General features: G+C 34.9%; 1 long non-coding RNA gene across 1 annotated transcript; it reads right to left on the bottom strand.

Moving 5' to 3' along the window:
* Positions 1–375: 375 nt before the first annotated feature.
* LOC140178942 (uncharacterized) lies at positions 376–4,253 on the bottom strand. Its single transcript, XR_011872051.1, has 3 exons — positions 3,743–4,253; positions 3,412–3,624; positions 376–698 (listed from the first exon to the last, which is right to left on the bottom strand). It is a non-coding gene; the product is annotated as an uncharacterized lncRNA (long non-coding RNA).
* Positions 4,254–14,731: the final 10,478 nt, after the last annotated feature.

The following is a 14,731-nucleotide window of genomic DNA, read 5'->3' on the forward strand; positions in this document are numbered from 1 at the left end:
TAGAGAGAGAAGCTCTCACTTCTCTCTAGAATTAGGATTAGGCTTAGATCAATAAGTTTAGATCTAGGTTTTGATTCATGCTCTCATCTATTTCTACCTTTCAATTCTTTGTCGTTACATCTTGTTCTTCTATTCTTTTGTTGTAATTTCCTCTATGTTGTTTCTCTACTTTGTTGTTGATCTACTCTTATTCCTTTTATTTTCTTTTAATGCAATTTGAGGTAATTCATGTCAATTGTATAACGTCCCGTCCAGCAAAATACCTTGCTTAAGTCAGGGTATTTCCACTAGAAAGAACATTGCGTAACCTTCTCTAGTATTAACTACTTAATTATCGAGCCTTTGTATCGAGTTCACATTTCAGTTTTAAGAAAATTCCAGAAAATTTTGTTTTTTATTCATTAAAGTCATAATTCAAACATTTACAAATAATAATAATCACATAAATATTATTGATAATAATTTTTATACAAAAGAAACCAAATAAAACTCAAATACAATATACTAAACCTACCCCTCTATGTAAAATAAAATCTCATGGGACAATAGCGAGGGGACTCTATGAAAGCAATTAAAACCACAAAGAAAGCCTACTGATCGCTCGCAGCTTCAAATTGCGTCTTCAAACTTGTCACTGAAAGGGTGGAAAATTTGGGGGTGAGAACCAAACCACATGTTCTCAGTAGAGGTCGAGAATGCTGTGAAAGTAAAGAATAAAGCGCAAATAGTTAATTTCATTCAGGGACATCTAAAAGAAAATTAACCTCCTTTAAAAACATCAGTTAATTATTTAAAATCCTAGACCCATATTTTCTTTATAAAACTCTTAAAAGTTACCTACGCGGTATAAATGATCATCCTGCTCCAAGCATAGGTTCATTAAGTCTATGCTGAACCAGTCAGATACTTTATACAGAACTAGACCTCAAACGTACCAGTCACGGCCTCAGGCCCAAACAACTCAATCAACATCCAATCACCATAATCCAAACAATCAGTTACAAACACAGGTAATGAGGTTCAAACACAATCAAGAGCAATTACATCAAGTATAGCAATTAGCAATTAAACAGAATTATTCACTTAGGCAAACCAATTACAATATACACACCTAAATAATGTCACATAGATGTATATGATGAATGTCTAGTTCTAGTGCAGGCCATGAGCTCATGTGTCGGTTAGCACCTACATTCCCGGCATTTATCCGGTCACGAGTTCACGATTTCCTGAATACGATTTTCTGTTCAAATAAATGCGCTATTGAGACAACCTTTGTTTTCTACTAGCAGGAAATATACTCTTGGGAACAGAAAATTGCTGTAGGTATCCTAGTTTCCCTACAGAAGCTCTTGGGTTGCTTTAAGCAACAGATAAATAAATATTATCTCTTGGGTTGCATTTAAGCAACAAATAAGCAAACAATATCTCTTAGGTTGCCTCAAGCAACAAACAAACATCTCTTGGGTTGCTTCAAGCAACAAACAAATAAACAAATATCTCTTGGGTTGCCTCAAGCAACAGATAATCATACAATAAGTACTTTACTCTTTCCTTTTTCTTTCATAATTGCAAGTACGCAAGCGGGATAAGACCCACGTCCTTGCCAACAATCTCGTATACCAAATAATCTTTTCTTAAAAGAATCATTGAAGTTATTATCATTAAATAAGCCTTAAATATTGATTTTGATTAAGTCCTTATACTTTTATAAAAATTTGGACATAATCTCCTTTAAAAATAGGACTTAGCCACCCTTACGGGTCCCAACCAAACAATTTACCAAACTCTTTTCAACCTCTCCAATATCAAATCAATTCAGAATCAAACAAATTCCAACATTGAATCAGCCCTATGACGCTAAGGTTCATCTTTAATTTTATGAACTCATAACTCTCACTCAGACATTCTCAGCACTCTATCTTCTTTTCTATTTTTAGTATAGCAAATAAACTCAGAATTGTGCAAACTTTATGTCCAGACGTTCATCTTGAAATAAGTTTTCTAACAAATCAAAGATCATAATTTTCTGGTTTCTCTAGCCTTAGGAATAGATGAAAAACCATGACTACTCTGCAGTGCGTAAAACCAGAAAAACAGCAACAGCATGTGATATTCAAAATTCAATATAAAATCCAATTTAAATCCAATGACTTTAAAAATTAATATAGTTCAACTTCACTCATCCAGGTTTCTTTTCCAATTAGTCCCAGATCAATATCATTTTTAATGAAGAAGTTATATAACCTAGAAGTTGACTAATTTTCTGCAGAATTCTATTTTAAAACTTAATGAACTTATCTTCTTCCAACTCCCATAACTTACTCATTAAAAAATGGATAGCCCTGAAATTTAAGTCACATATGCTAAACATACTTAATTTTCACTTCCAATTGGTTGCACCTCGATATCCAACCAGGTTCAAAAGTTATAAACTCTCAAATTTACTGATTTAAGAAAATAGAATCTGGCCTTTACTGCATAATGCATCGTATTTCAAAAATTCGTATCTTTTAAACCGCAAGTTCAACCATTCTAAAATTTTACGAAATTAAAATAATAGGACTAAAGTTTCATTTAAAATTGGTTTCACTTCAAGATTTAATTCGGAACATTCACAGCAGAGCCAACACGTTACTGCTGTTCCAAAAATTCTGCAGTAAAAATCAGATCCCACAACCATTACTCAAAAATTCACCATAAATCTTATATTTAATGAAAAGATCTCAAACTCTTCAATTCAGTCCCAATTATTCCCAAGTTTAACCAGGACTTGGTTCAACGCAATTCTGATCATCACAGAATTAGTTACAGTCTTTCAAAGTTACTGTTTTCACTTAAAGGTAATGCAGAAAATCAGATTTTATGGCTTAACTTTGAAAAATCATAACTAAATCTTCAGTTAATACGAAACCTTCAAATTTAAATCCTAACAACTACACTTGTTAAAGTTTACTCAGATTTTAATCTCATACCATTTCGATCGCTAGCAAATTACTAGGCCGTCCTCAAAGTAACCATTCTATTTTGAAAACCAGATTCTTAATAATAGTGTAGTCTTTTAGGCCCTAATTCTTCAACAATTCTCAATCCGGTATCAAATATATCAAATGATTATCTTAGTTTCAACCGTTTATACATAATCAGTCAAAACCACAATCCTCTACTAATCTCAAGTCACTTTCACAGCCATAGCAATATACCAAACAACCATTTCAACAACCAACAATCAATAATTCAATCATCTACCATACATAATTACAATCAATTCAATCACAGCACCAAGCACAATCGCAATCACAATCCAACATTCATATAATCAATTAATTATTCACAGCTATTAATACTATTTGCAGTTATTCAGTAAACCTTGTTGGCATTCCTAAATTAAAATCATTTTAAACCCCCTACCTCGATGTCGCAATTACAAGAAACTGGAGACAGAATTATAGCGAGACAGCTGGCTAAACCCCTACTAGTCACGCAACTGTTTCAGCCAAGAAAGCAGCAGCACTACATCTCAACACAACTGGGACAGCAGTGCCGTTAGCTCCCACAACAGTGATCATGGTTGCAGCAAGATGAAGATTTCGAATTTAATGGAATCGAAAAGCAGAAACGACTCTGGTAATTTAAAACAGCGTACAGGGCAAAGTTGAATTAAACCAAGAACAAGCAGTTTAATCAGAAATTAGTATAATAGGACGCGCAATTGGAGCAGAAATAAGGAAAAAAGGCTAACCCAGGCCAATGGATGTTGAACCTAATTAGAACGGGAACAGGGCAGCAGCGATTCCCAACAATCCTCCGTGGTGGTTCCAGCAGCAGCAACACCCCGCCAGTGGATCGATTCCACAGCAACTCCAACAATCAGAAGAATGAATACTAGAAGTAGAAACAACCGCGTCTATGGCAACTCCAATAGCACCAGCTCCTTCTTCCTCTTGCGTGCAGAGGTAATAGTGATGGCTAAGGTTTGATGGAAGTGGCTCTCCCTGGCGATCTCAACGGCGGCCGTGGCTTCAATTGACATCAAGAACGGCGGCGACAACGCGAAGTGGCAGCGATCGTGGCTCAACGACAACGGCTTCATTGTTCCCCGTCTCAACCCTCTCAACTCTGATCTCCCTTCTGTTCTCTCCTCTCTCGTCGACAGCAACGGTGAGGTGCGTAATGGCGGCAGTGGTTCACTCTTTCGTCAGCGACATCCCTCCTCCTCTCTTCCTTCTCTCTCGAGCCCTCTATGTTCTCCATTTCCCCTTCTCTATTTTCCCCCTCCTTTATTTCTATATGTATATATGTTTAGTGAATTTAGGGTAACAATTAGGGATTTAGGGATTTTGTAATATTTGGGTAATATATATATAAGTAATATAATAATTTTATAAAATATTTATGATAGGATACCAATTTAGAATTCAAATACAATACTATAAAGATTACTTTTAAAACGCATAAAATTTTATTTATCAATCTATTAACGAGCTCAAATAATTATTTGTAATTTAAATTATAAAATAAGCATACTAATCACATTTTATAAAATACGGTTAAACTCGAAATATCAATTACCTATATTAAATTATATAACCTTTTATTATTTTTCGATCATAACTCTAATTTCAATTTGTATAAAATAACTAGTTATAGTAAAGATTGTACATAAACCTTAATTAACTTAAACCCAAAGTATTTATAAAAATTAATTTAATCACTTTCTAGTAAATTAATCTCTAAGAGCTCAAACTAATAAAATAAATAATAATTTATTCATAATAGAAATTTCTTAAATTTAATTATATAACACTTTCATTACTGAATTCTAATTTGAAATTATATAAAATAACCAATTATAAAATTTACACAAAAATATTAATTGAATTAACTCCAAATATTAGTAAACTAATTTAATTACTCTTAATTGATTGATTTATAAAATAAATCGTAACCTTTTCAGAATAAAAGTTACTTGAATTAAATTATACAATTCTTTTTTATTTTTCAATTACTAAAATTATACAAAATATTCCATTATAATAAAATTACTTAAGAATATTAATTGATTCAAAATAAAAGTATCTCCGAATCTATTTAATTAGTTCTAATAAAATAATTTCTAAAATTATAAAGTTTAAACTTAATAAGATAAATTCACAATTTATTCATATTTAGGTTTCCAAAAACGCGGGATGTTATAAATTGTGCTTTCTTTGATTGTTGTTGTTAATTCTTTGCAATAAAGTGTTGTTAGATTTCATTGTTGTTGTCAATTTACTATGTTTTCCCTTTATACCTTCTAAGTATTTTTCAAAATTCTTGAAAGGATGTTAGAGTAGAATTTTATGTTCTTGGCTTGGGAAGGTAACTTAGGAATTCTTGAGTTGCTAATGTCCAAGTGATTGATAGTTGGTAGCCATTGACTCTAGCTCTCATTAATTCAATTAGTGCATAGCTAGGACTTATGGACTTGGATTGATATAGCTCACTTGACTTTCTTTTACTTGATTAGAGGATGACTTAGTGGGATTGATCCTTGCAATTATAATATTGTGGTTAGTGATAAGGATAGAGATCCTTAACCACCAAACCTTGCCAAGACCTTTTCATCATTTGAATTCCTTTGCAATTTACTTTTCTTGTTTCTTATCCAAAACCCCAAAATATACATGTCCATAGCCAATAACAAGAACACTACCCTGCAATTCCTTTGAGAGACAACCTGAGGTTTAAATACTTTGGTTATTATATTCACTAGGGGTTTGTGCTTGTGACAAACAAATTTTTGCATGAAAAGATTATTGTTGGTTTAGAAACTATACTTCGACGAGATTTTATTTGTGAAATTCTAAACCGTCAAAAATTCATTCATCAGACCCCAAAGTCCTTCTTGGTTGTGTATCCTCAAAGGGACTCATGCTGAAATTTTCCTGTACCTGCCTGCACAAACAAAGAGCAGAGCAAAAGAATTATGCGGGTCTCTATGTCAAGGATAGAGAACTCCCGGCGGTGAGATATTCCACAGTAATATGCACTATGTTAGATTAAGAGAATTCAGTAAAATAAAGATGTAATAATCAATCCAAGAAATTTGAAATTTTTAAGTAGACAGAAAAGGAGCTCAGCGTATTTTCGATTTTTGAAAAATGAAATAACTAACAGGACACCAAACCTAAATATTTTGAAATCAAACAATAAGAGAGAAAATTAAGAGAGAAAATTAAGTACAAGTTCCGAAAGTTTCAAAAGAAAATCAACAAGGATCAAATAGACACCAAATTTAAAATTCAATAAACGACTCAAACAAAAGAAAAAGATGAAAAATTTTGAAGACTTTTGAAAAAGGAATTAAGAAACACGATTAAAAGGAGTATATTAAAGAAGAAAAATAGAAATACCTGATCTAAGGAGCAGAACAAACGGTAGTTTGTCAATCTCGAACAATCCCCAGCAACGGCACTAAAAACTTGGTGCGAGAAATTTGAATTTCCCACAACTTAACTGGCAAGTTCACTGGGTCGTCCAAGTAATACCTCAGGTGAATAAGGGTCAAATCCCACAAGGATTGCCAGATTGAGCAACCTGTGGTTATCCTGCAAATCTTAGTCAGGCGAATAGAAAGATAGTTGTGTTTGTTGAATGCGCATAAAGTAAGTAAAGAAAGTAATAGAGAATTAACAAAGAAACAGTGATGAGACGTCATTTAAGGCTTCAGAGTGCTTCTTCTTCTGAATTCACACGTCATCCTCTCTACTTCAACAATGTATGATTCCTTCAATGGCAAGGCTGTAATTGATTAAGCCATAGGTCATGGTCATTAATATCCACAAGTCCAGACCAAACATCCGAACGGACTAGATCAATCTGGGAGAGGGTGAAGTGCCCGCAAGTCAATCCCTTTGGTGATCCTACTCAAAACGCCACAGACAAGGTCGAATCTTTCGGATCAGAGATTGCTGCTCTTATGGTTCTAGCCCTTAGAGCCACAGGAACCTCAATTGCCCCTGACTAACGGGGTTATATGTCACATACCCAATTAATCCAGATAATTTTATTGGAACACGTGATGCATCCTCAAGTTGTAGCTCAATACTATCCGAGGCAAGACTCGTAAGAACTCATGTAGAATCGAGATTCATAAGGATGAAGAATGACAATGCATCATAGAATAGCATCACATATCGATTGAAATGGAAAAATACTTGTATTAATTCATAGGAATCAGCAGAGCTCCTAACCTTAACCTAGGAGGTTTAGTTGCTCATACTGTACGGAGAAATAACTTAAATATTCGAAAGTGGCAAAAGAGGGATCCTAAACAATGGTAATCTATTTTCTATTTATACTAACCTAGACCTAAAGAGACATTAATAACAATTAGAAATTACAAAAATGAAATAAACTAGGCTAATGGTGTGAAAATCCACTTCTGGGCCCATTTGGTGAGTGTTTGAGGAGAGCTTAGTGTCCAACTTGAAGAAGTGGACGTTGAACACCCATTAGGGGGTAGCTTGGCTGCTTCCTTGCTCCCTTTGTAGCGTTGAATGCCAGGCTTGGGCGTTCAACGCCAGCCTTGGTCCTTTTGGGGCGTTGAACGCCCCAAAGGGGGTAGTTTGGAAGTTCAACGCCCATTTTGGGCTGTCCAATTAGAATAAAAGCATAGAACATTATATATTGCTCGAAAGCCTGAAAGTTAGCTTTCCAAATCTATTGGGAACACATCATTTGGATCTTTATAGCTCCATGAATGCATGTTTGAATGCATGGAGGTCAGAATCTGACAGTATCTGCTCTGCTTTCCTTGCCTCTGAATCAGACTTTGCCAGAACTTTACCAGATTCACTCAAAATTCACCTAAAATCATAAAAAAACATAAAAGCTCAAAGTAATATCCAAAGAAGTGAATTTTGCATTAAAACCTACTAAAACTCAACAAAACATACTGAAAATACTAAGAAATTGATGCTAAAAAGCATATAAAATATCTACTCATTAGGCTCTCAGCTTGTTTTCTATTTCCCAGGTGTGTTCTATTTCCTCATCTCTCCCCAAGCTACTTTGACCAAAGAAACTGTCTTGCCTTGCAAATGCTTGTCGCTCTTGTCCACTATTCAGACTAGTTGGGCAGGGTATGTCAAGTCGCTTCGAAATTGCACCGATTTCGGTTGCAGAAAATGGTTTTCGTCGAGATTGTACTTCTTTAGTTGTGAAATGTGGAAGACATCATGCAGATTTGACAAAGAAGGTGGAAGGACTATTTGGTAAGCAATTGGACCGACTCTTTTGAGTATCTGGAAGGATCCTACATATCGAGGGTTAAGCTTTTTGGTTTTAAGAGCTCGACCTATTCCTGTAGTATGGGTTACTTTTAGAAAAATATGATCACTCTCTTTAAACTATAAAGGTTTGCGTCTATTATTGGCATAAATCTTCTATCGGCTCTGTGCAACTTGAATCATTTCACGGATCTTCTTTATCTAATCAGTTGTTTCCTAAATCACGTCCAGTCCCAAAACACTAGCTTCTCCTCCTTCGTACCAACATAATGGTAATTGACACCACCGTCCATAAAGAGCCTCATATGGTGCCATTCCAATACTCTGCTGATAACTGTTATTGTAGGCAAATTCAATCAAAGGCAGATACTTGTCCCAATTGCATTGGTGTTCCATTACACAAGATCTCAACATATCTTTCAAAGTTTGAATTGTCCGCTCGAACTGTCCGTCTATTTGGGGGTGATATGTCGTACTTAAGTGTAACTCAGTTCCAAAAGCTTTCTAAAAAGGTCCCCAAAATCTTAATGTAAATCTCGGGTCTCGGTCGGAAACAATTGATGAAGGTACCCCATGCAGCCGTACTATTTCTTATATATATAATTGGGAAAGTCTTTCTAAAGTAGAATCAACTCGAATTGGAAGGAAATGCACCGACTTAGTTAATCTATCCACTGTTACCCAAATAGCATCATGTCCTACCGATGTTCTTGGTAATTGGTTGATTTAGTACGAAGAGGTCAGGGTTGACAACTTAGCGATTCCTTAAATTTCTTGTATTCCTTCCACTTTTGCATGCTTCCTTTCTATCCTCTAAGACATTCCTGCCCTATTAACCAGTAAATCACTCAACAGACATATCAAGGCATCAAATGGTAATAAGAGAGGATTAAAATTAGCAAATTTAGGGCCAAAGAAGCATGTTTTCAATCATAGCACAAAATTAGGAAGGAAAATGTAAAACATGCGAATTCAATGAATAAGTGTGAGAATAATGGATAAAATCCACTAAATTAAGCACAAGATAAACCGTAAAATAGCGGTTTATTAGTAATCGAGTTACAAAGTCTGTGGTAATCTGCTCCCATTTCGACTGAGGTATTTCCAAAGGTTACAACGTTCCGTAAGGTTTCTGATCTTTGATCTTAATCTTTTGATAGTTAAACACTTTGCAACATACTTAGCCACGTCCTTTTTCATCATTGGCCACCAAAATATATGCTTCAAATGTTGTTACATCTTAGTTACAACGGGATGCATAGATAATTTACTTTGATGGGCTTCTGCTAGGATCTCTTGCCGTAAAATTCCTTGAGCAGGTACACAAAGTTCATACAAGAATAGTGAGATTCATGTCAAAACACAAGAATAAAAATTAGCAGAACAACCAAAAGAAACCAGAAACACATAAAGGCTTAAGAACATTTATTAGAACTTAATTTAATTAGGTGCTTTGTTCATCAAACCAATTTTAGAATCATTCTTAACTTCTAATGCCATCTAAGATCAATAGTCATAAAAAAATATAATACCAATAACTCATCATAATCAAGCATAAATCAACAATTAACATTTCTATAATCTAATTTAACCACAAGTAATCTTTAGTTTCATAATACAACAACATTTCAAACACCATACTTGAAGGTGGAGAAAAGGTTATGCAACTAACAACAACACTCACAGTAGTAGCAATAGCTCCAACAAGCAAAACAAAATGCAACATAAAGGCAGAAACCAATTTAAAGTTAAAATTTCAGAACTTCTAACACAAAATCAAATATTCAGAAGTGGTAGTTGTGGTATAACCTGGCAAAGAGGATATAACAGGAGAAGCAAATGGTCTGTAGAATGAAAACCATGAAAATTGAAGTTAGTAATCCCAATAAACCAAAGAATGAAACGAAAGAAGAATGAAGCAGAGAGATACACCAAGGGTTTGCACAGTCCAAATGCACTTCAGAATGGTATTTTTCAGAGCTTGCAGCAAAAAATTTAGTAGAAAGTTAGGTCTTTCAATTATAATAGAAATTTTGTCCCCAAAAATTTGAAAGCAATAAGGAACTAGATATTAAAATAGGAAAGGAAGGGTTATCAGGGTTTACACACTCAAAGGCTACTTCCCCCTACTGGCGCAAAGAGCAGGGACAATGAGGAGAAGAGGCTATGATGCCAAGGAGTTGTGGCAACACTGAGGAGCAGATTCAAGATGCAAATGGACAGCGATTCGACAACGGCAAGAGGCAGAGGCGATACTAATATGGTGGAGTTGTAATGACGGCGGCGGTTAGTAGTGGCAGAGGCCCTTCGCCGACAACCACTTCCCTTTCTCTCCCCTTCCTCTTCTTCCTTCCCTCAGTCTCTATTTTGTTTCACCTTTCTTCTTCCTTTTCTTTCTTTGTATATTCGGTGAAGTGAGAGGGGGAAGGCTGTGAGGCAAAACTTAGGGATTTAGGGTTTGGTTAGAAAAAGGGTAAAAAGTAATCAAATATTCTCAACATACAAGTCATTTACACATACAAGTCCGTACAAGTCTCTTTAACCTAATTCACTTCACACGCCACTATCTAACCAATTTTTCAATCAACATGTGAATATGTAACTTCCTTTTTTGGAAGGATTTCATTTTCTTTTTCAAATTTCTCATTGTTTTCGATCTACGTTTTCTTCCATCTCTGTGTTCTCTATGTTTCTCTTCCTTCGTTCTCTGTGTTTTCTTTCTTAGTTTTTCGGGATTTCTTTTGTTCTCTACATTTTTTTATATCAAGCTCTAAAAACAATTTTGAACAGTTATCTTGTTGTTGAAAATGATAAATGATTCAAGTTTAGATTGTCAATTGAACCAGAGCGAACTGGGTTATTATTTTGAATCCAATCAAGTGGCTTAGGTGTGGTTCGATTCTAGTAAATATTTTTGTTAGTAGTTTATAATTCTGTAGGTAAATAATGTTATTTTTGTTTGTGAAAATTGCTGTTCATCATTGATGATTTGAATTGAATATAACATAGGAGTTTTGATGAATCTGTTCCATTTTTGTTTTAATGTATATCAGAATTCTTTTGGTGTATTACGAAAACTTTTTGGTGTATTTACAGGTTCAAACTTTGTAATTAAACGTGGATAAATTGAATCAAGTAGTGAGGTGTGGTTTGAATCTAGATAATGTAGTTTGTTAGTAGTTTATGATTCTGTAGTTGAATCATTTAGTTTCTGTTTGATGATGAGTTTTGAATTTGGTTTTATTATTTTTTATGAAGAGATTCGATGTATGCTAGCTTTAATATGGTGTATTGTGGACTATTTTCAGTGTATTTTGTAATTTCTATGCGATGTTGATGAGCAGTTTGTTCCAGAGGTTGGGATGACTTTTAATACGCTTGAAGATGCTATAAAATTCTACAAAGATTATTTGAAAGTTGCAGGTTTTTCTACAAGAATTTGGAGTACAAATAAGAACGAAAATGAAATTAAGAATCAATTGATTACATGTAGCAGAGAGGATAAGTGGAAATCGAACATATCTCCAACTGAGAAGACAAATCCCTCAGCTGGATTAAATTTTTCTGCAAGAATTTATATACACATATTAAGGACATTGGTGTTTGGATCATTTCAAAGATTGTGTTGCATTATTATTCACATCCATGCTATTCAAATCAAGCAAAGATGTTTAAACAACACAGGGAATTAAGCATGTCCGTACGACGTACAATAGAGAATAATGAGGAAGCTAGTATCAGACCAAGCAAAACATACTAATCATTTATCGCAGCAGCAAGGGGTCATCATGAGTTAAGTTTTATTGAAAAAGATGTGAGAAATTACATCACGAGAGAAGTGCGGAATATTTCGAAACTAGAGGATGCCAACGAATTTGAAAAATACTTATTAAAAATGAAAGAGAAGAATCAGAAAGAGAAGAATCATAATTTATTTTTCGAGCTTGAACTTGAGTTGGTGTGTCGATTAAGATTGCTTTTTGGGCCTATGCAAGAAGCAGGGCTGCCTATGAGTATTTTGGAGATGTTATTTCATTCGATACCACTTACAATATAAATAGGTAATATGTTGTTCTGGTTTAAGTGTATTTGGTAACATTTTTTATGTACAAAGATATGATTCTGGTGTATTAATAATTTTGTTTCTGTATCATTGTATTCAGGTATAATATGGTTTTTGGATATTTTGTTGGGGTGAATCACCACGGTCAGTCAACACTTCTGGGATGCGCTTTGATAAAAAAAACGAGGATACTCAGTCATTCAAATTTGAATGTTGGCTTCGTTGCATGCGAGGAAATGCTCAAAAAAACATTCTTACCAATCAACGTGCATCGATGCAAAGGGCTATTGAGGCTTGTATGCCCACAAAAATTCACCGGTGGTGTATTTGGTATACCATGAAGAAGGACCCAAGTAAATTAAATGGCTACAAGTGACAAGAAAAAATGGAACACGAGATGAGTAATGTTGTTTGGAACTCTCCTACAAAAGAATCATTTGATAGGAATTAGAATGATTTTCTAATGAAGTATGTGGTCTTAGGGACAAGTGACTTTCAGGTAATGTTGTTTTTATTAGTATTAACTGATGTTGTTAATTTTAGTATGTGTTTTTCTTGTGCAGTAGAGGTGTCAAATTGTATGTTTTTTGGTATATTTTAGTTCTGATTTAGATGTTTTTCAGAGCTTTTTGAAGATCGTCATTTATGGATTCCAATTTATCTTGATCACCACTTCTAGGTCAGGATGAGAAGCATGCAAAGAAGCGAGAGCATGCATGCTTTTTTTTAACAAGTTTATTACACACAATAGCTCACTTATCCAATTTGTTAAATAGTATGATTGTAACACCCTACCACACAAAGCCTTACACCTAGGATGTAAAACAGAGGTGGCGAGGCGCTACGACCTCTAAAATAAAAATTTTATATATATAATATAGTGAAAAAGGTTTATAACTAGGAGCCTTTGAAGAAAAGGTTAAAGCAAAAACTATTAAATTGAAAAGCGCAACAACCCGCATACTGTAACGTAAGCAGGATAGAGCAAGCTAACGAATTTATATACTAGGAGTTCCAAAACACATGTAACAAAACTCAAGACTCGGCTCGCGAAGATAAACCAGTCCGAGCACATAGTTATACATATATAGATATATATAGGAAAACCCAAAAGAAAACCCAAAAATACAAAGTCACAAAACCTGAATCTCCAAGATCACCTCTAAGAGGAATAAATACAGCATATATATAACAGGTGGAGATATTAAGTATCTAAACAAATACATATAACCAAAATAAACTCAAAAGGTAAAGATCTTCGCAACATCAGAAGCTTCCAGCTTGCTTCAGCGAGGTACCGCCTGCCCTACATTTAAAAACCACAAAACCCGCATGGTAACAGTGCCCACATATCTAACATATAATGTCCTGGGAAAGCCAGAGGCAATCCTAGAACTTCTAACAGATAAATAAAGCTTAAAACATAACTAAACCATAAAGAGAAAACAGGCAACTAGCTTAGGGTCTTCAGAGCTATCTAAAACTCCCCTTTTTAACTCCTCCAAACCTTCCAACCACCAACGGAACCCAATGCAACAAACACAATTATTACAAACAGAGAAATCACAAATAGAATTCAAATATAGCAGATAATCGAGTAGCATTTAGTTATGCAATTACTTAGGCAATCCAAACAAGACATATAGATGCATATGATGCATGCCTGTCCTAGTGGCTGATGAGTCTCATCTGTCGGTTGCAAAGCCAACCCGACATGTCCTGGTAGCTAACCATTGGACAGAACACTAAACACGGAGCAAGTGGGACCACGCCACAACCCTTGCATCTTACCCGCATACCCGGAACAGGGGACAACTTCACCTTGCCTCTTACCCAGGCAGTGTTACTTTTTCGGCCCGGAGCAAGCGGCAACAAAACACAGCCCTTGTGTTTTACCCGCAGCCTTATCCGGAGCAAGTAGATAACACCACTGCGTCTTACCCGGAGTCACATATATAAACATAGTTTCATTATCATTACCATTCGTTCATTCATTCATTCATTTATTCTCAAACCATACCCGGAGCGAGTGGTTATTTCCCATCGCCTCTTACCCGGCACCTCTATCTCATTCAATCATACGCATATACATAGTCCATTCTAACAGATAATTCTTCTCATTCCTTGACCAATAACATTCTCATTAACAATTATTAGCAATCAACAATACTAACCATTCTCAACAACTATAATAATTCTCAACATTAATCATAACTCATCATAATATCCCCTTTCATCGCCCATAAGTTACCTCCTTCCCTAGCTTCCTCTCAATTACTATACAGTCTATATTGATATAAGAATTGAAGGATGAAATTGGGGTTTATAAGCATGAAACAACATCCCGGAAGGTTACAAGCTTGTTGGGAATGTGAAAGACTTGAAAACAGAAGCT

The sequence above is a fragment of the Arachis hypogaea genome, chromosome 15 (genome assembly GCF_003086295.3).
Source record: "Arachis hypogaea cultivar Tifrunner chromosome 15, arahy.Tifrunner.gnm2.J5K5, whole genome shotgun sequence".
Lineage (NCBI taxonomy): Eukaryota > Viridiplantae > Streptophyta > Magnoliopsida > Fabales > Fabaceae > Arachis > Arachis hypogaea.